General features: G+C 39.4%; 1 protein-coding gene across 14 annotated transcripts in view; it reads left to right on the top strand.

Moving 5' to 3' along the window:
• Nucleotides 1–5,000, top strand: part of LOC126983331 (titin-like) — a 16,472-nt gene that overhangs the window by 1,339 nt on the left and 10,133 nt on the right. For 4 of the 14 annotated variants that reach the window (XM_050836047.1, XM_050836046.1, XM_050836034.1 and 1 more), the window contains exon 2: nucleotides 3,744–5,000. This exon is cut by the window's right edge. The gene's annotated coding sequence lies outside the window, so the exon portion shown is untranslated. The other 10 variants (XM_050836039.1, XM_050836043.1, XM_050836044.1 and 7 more) reach the window with 9 other exon arrangements.

Raw genomic sequence — 5,000 nt, 5'->3', positions numbered from 1 at the left:
CCGATAGAAGCGCGATTATAGCTGCGAGAAAGCCGAGAGAAGCCGGAAGGAGAAACTAATGGCCGGATTTTTAACCTGGTACCTGCGGGGATCATGTTTCTTAAGGTCCCTCTAAGCGAGAATAGTGAGAAAAAATCATCACTCACGCAAACCATTTCATTATTATATATCAACGCATTTGTGATCGGTTTATGTATCATCTATTTTTGGGGGTTTATATCATGGCACACATTTGGCCCGTCGCTGCTACACGGTAAAGCCACAAATTTGGCCCGTCGCTGCTACACGGTAAAGCCACAAATTTGGCCCGTCGCTGCTACACGGTAAAGCCACAAATTTGGCCCGTCGCTGCTACACGTTAAAGCCACAAATTTGGCCCGTCGCTGCTACCGGGTTAACATTTCGTCGCCTAAGCTCACCTATTTGACAAGGCTTTCCTAGGGGTTTGGGGCATTTCCAGGAGTAGTTTTATGACCCTGGTGGTAGTTTGACCCTTCTTCTTTACCATGAACCTAAAAACAAATCAATAGAACAAGAGTGATTTCCTTTTTTGGGCCCTTGGAAATAGTTGATGTGGAGGCGGAAGCGTTCAACAGTACGCCCTTAAACCCCCAAGAGAAGAAAAAAAAGCCGACGAAAGTAACGCAAAAAGCCGAAAAACTCGCATCGGTTGTAGAGAAGATTTGAAAGCAAGCCGGAAGGAGAAACGGAAAAAGCCGAGAAATGTGATAAAGCCGGGAAGTGAGCCGATAGAGCCGAGAGTGAGGGTAAAGCCGTGTCAAGCCGAGGAGAGAGAGAGAGAGAGAGAGAGAGAGAGAGAGAGAGAGAGAGAGAGGCAGGGCGGAAGGCAGTGACAAGTGGCGGACGAGAGAGAGAGAGAGAGAGAGAGAGAGAGAGAGAGAGAGAGAGAGAGAGAGAGAGAGAGAGAGAGAGAGAGAGAGAGAGAGTGGTGGGCACCTTTTATCTCTCTCCGGTATACGAGTCCTCTCCTCTCTCCTCCTCCTTCTAAGTTCCCATGCAAGTTGATAACGATAGAGAGAAAGACGAATAGGACAAATGGTATATAGAAAGGACAAGGAATGGAACAGACGAAGAATTTGAATATACAAGACCACATTCACGTTTACGGAGATAAGAAGTGACGCTTGAGTTCTAAGTTCCCATGCAAGTTGATAAGGATAGAGAGAAAGACGAATAGGGACAAATAGGAGATAGAGAAGACGAGGAATGCAACAGACGAAGAATTTGAATATACAAGACCACATTCACGTTCACGAAAATAAGAAATGACGCCAGTGTTCTAAGTTCCCATGCAAGTTGATAAGGATAGAGAGAAAGACGAATAGGGACAAATAGGAGATAGAGAAGACGAGGAATGCAACAGACGAGGAATTTGAATATACAAGACCACATTCACGTTTACGAAAATAAGAAATGACGCCAGTGTTCTAAGTTCCCATGCAAGTTGATAAGGATAGAGAGAAAGACGAATAGGACAAATAGGAGATAGAGAAGACGAGGAATGCAACAGACGAGGAATTTGAATATACAAGACCACATTCACGTTTACGGAGATAAGAAGCGACGCCGGTGTTCTAAGTTCCCATGCAAGTTGATATTGATAGACATACAAATAGAGAAAATCAAGTACTACGAATGCAATAGATGGAGACTAATATGTTTTAATCACTCACATCATTGCCAAAGAATCTGACGCCAGTGTTACCAATTCCTCGAACTTGAGTGTAGATAACGATAGACAGACAAATAGAGAAAATCAAGTACTACGAATGCAATAGATGGAGACTAATACGTTTTAATCACACACATCATTGCCAAAGAATCTGACGCTAATGTTACCAATTCCCCGAACTTGAGTGTAGATAACGATAGACAGACAAATATAAACGTCAAAGAGGACAAAAAAAAAATGCAACTGACGGAAACTTTTGACGTAGAAGATTACAGACACTCACGCCATCACCAAACTTAGTGCCAATACCCTGAACGTGAGTGAGTGCGGAAAAGCGAACCCCAAATAAGGAAAAAAAAAAAAAAAAAACGAGGCGGGGCGATACGTAAAGACAAAGAAAGCAACGACGTAGGAACAGTAGCGTTTGATCGGACTGGAACCTTTACCGGGAGAGGAAGTGACATGATCATCTGCTGCCATTTCCCTCGAGTACTCTAGGAAATGCACAAATACACCAAAAGGACAGACGTAAGGACGAACCACGCGATAGAAGCAGACCAATAACACGATTACACTCGCCCCTTTCCGAGATAAGAAGTGACGTTTGTCCCAGTTGCCATTTCCTTTAACAGACTTGTGAGTGAGTGCCGTTCAGCGCCCAGGAGTGCCGCTGTCATTCCCAGAGTGCCATAGCGTTCTCGTGCTCGCCTGCAGTGCCACGCGTTGAGCCTCAGAGGGTGGAAGCAGTGCCAGTGATATCCCAAAGACGAAAAGCAGTGAAGGAAACGTATGTGTGTGGGGTTGTGTGGTAAGATGGAGGAGTAAGTGGTTGAGGAAATGCCTGTAAACGGTGAACAGAGCGTCTGGTGATGTCTTGAAAGCGTGAACAGTGACAGAAAGAGAAGGAAATCTATATATGTTACTCTGCGTGTTAAGAAAAGCAATGGAAATTTAATGAAAGAAAGATATCGTAGCATATTAACGGACTGTAAAGGAAAGGTTAGTAAATGATGAACAGAGCGTCTTGTGATATCCTAGAAGCGTGAACAGTGACAGAAAGGGAAGGAAATACACACTGGTACTTTAAGTGTTAAGAATGGCAATGAAAGTTTAATGAAGAAATATATCGTAGCATACTAACAGGGCGTAATGGGTTGTCTTGTGATATCCTAGAAGCGTGAACAGTGACAGAAAGGGAAGGATATACACACTGTTACTTTGCGTGTCAAGAATACCAATGAGAATCTAATGAAAGAATAATATTGTAGCATACTAAGAGAGTGTAATGTGCTGTCTTGTGATATCCCAGAAGCGTGAACAATGACTGAAAGAGAAGGAAATACACACTGTTAATCTACGTGTTAAGAATGGCAATGAAAATTTACTAAAAGAATAATATCGTAGCATACTAACAGAGCGTAATGGGTTGTCATCCTTGAGGCGAAGACAGCGATAAGGGAGAGAAAAAAAAATGCTCTTACTTATTCTTATGTGTTGGAGATAGCAGGGAGAAAGGACTTTGAAATCTCAGAAGTTGGTAAAGGAAGAAAATGTGTGTCGTGTGTTATTCGTAAGACTTGAAGTGAGGTACAAGAGACTGGATGTGACGTCACGTGTTAAGAATAGGAAAGAAAGACAAAGCGACTTAAGGAAAATTTTGCAGAAGACGCAGAGTGATACCCCGGAGGCGTGGACAGCGAAAAGAGGAGAGAAAAAGTGATAATTGAAAGAGAATTTGGAGCAGAAAACGTGATAAATAAGGCAAATATTGAAGTAAAAGTCGAGGCATTATAGAGAAATCTTTATAGAGGACGAACAGTGTCATTTGATATCCCTGAGACGTGAACGGTGAAGAGAGAGACAGAAAACGTGATAAACGAGGCAGATATTGAAGTGGAAGACGAGGCAATATAGGGAAAAGTTTATAGAGGACGAACAGTGTCATTTGATATCCCTGAAACGTGCAAGGTGAAAAGAGTTAAAGAAAAAGTGATAAATGAGGCAGATATAGAAGTGGAAGGCAAGGTAATTTAAGGAAAAGTTTTTACAGAAGTTGAACAGAGCGACAAGTGATATCCGTGAGACTTGAACATTGATAAGAGGGAGAGAAAAGAGTGATAAACGTGGTTAGAAAAGAAATGAATAACCATACAATTTAAGGAAAAGTTTATACAGAAGACGAACAGAGCGGCAAGTGATATCCCTGAGACTTGAACAGTGATAAGATAATATAAGATAAGATAAGATAAGATAAGATAACTTTATTGTCACATTAAATACGAAATACAACATGAAAGGGAGAGAAACGATGAAACGCCTGACAAAAACGTTTCCCGTGGGCTCAAATTGTGTTAAAAATAGCAGATAAAAAACGTTTTGAAAAATAAGAAAGTAGAAAATAAAGATAAAAATAATGAATAAAAAACGTGTTGACAATAGCTAATAAGAAATAAATGAGATAAGTAGAATAAATGAAAGAGTAATGTTTGGAAAGGCGGAAACGTATTTAGAAAAGTTAGTTTGATGTTCCAGCCTGACAAAAACGTTTCCCGTGGGCTCAAAATGTGTTAAAAATAGCAGATAAAAAACGCTTTGAAAAATAAAAAAAGGAGAAAAAAAATAATTAAAAAAATGTGTTGACAATAGCAGATAAAAAACGTTTTGAAAAATAAGAAAGTAGAAAATAAAGATAAAAATAATGAATAAAAAACGTGTTGACATTAGCTAATGAGAAATAAATGAGAGAAGTAGAATAAATGAAAGAGTAATGTTTGGAAAGGCGGAAACGTATTAAGAAAAGTTAGTTTGATGTTCCAGCCTGACAAAAACGTTTCCCGTGGACTCAAATTGTGTTAAAACTAGCAGATAAGAAACGCTTTGAAAAATAAAAAAGTAGAAAAAAAATATGTATGTTGACAATAGCTAATGAGAAATAAATGAGAGAAGTAGATTAGATGAAAGAGTAATGTTTGGGAAGGCGGGAACGTACTGAGAAGAGTTAGTTTGACGTTCCAGAGATAAACGTTTTTGGTCATAAAAGTAAAAGAAATTAATAAGTGTGATGGAAACGCTCACTTGGGTTGTCATATGTTAGCAAAAAGTGCAGTGTGAAGATAAGAAAAATAATTAATATAAAGTTTTAAAATGATTAACAGAGAGTGGAAAAACAGCAAAATATAGTAAGTATAATCCTGAAGAAATCGCAAAGAAAACAAAACCAGGAAAGATGAAATGAACTCAGAACAGATAAAGCAAAAGATAAAGAACAGTAAAAAGACAACAAAAAAAAAAACTAAAGAAAACTAAT

Source organism: Eriocheir sinensis, chromosome 53, assembly GCF_024679095.1.
Source record: "Eriocheir sinensis breed Jianghai 21 chromosome 53, ASM2467909v1, whole genome shotgun sequence".
NCBI lineage: Eukaryota > Metazoa > Arthropoda > Malacostraca > Decapoda > Varunidae > Eriocheir > Eriocheir sinensis.
Note: the sequence above shows the minus strand (reverse complement) of the source record. Positions and strands in the feature narration are given on the sequence as shown.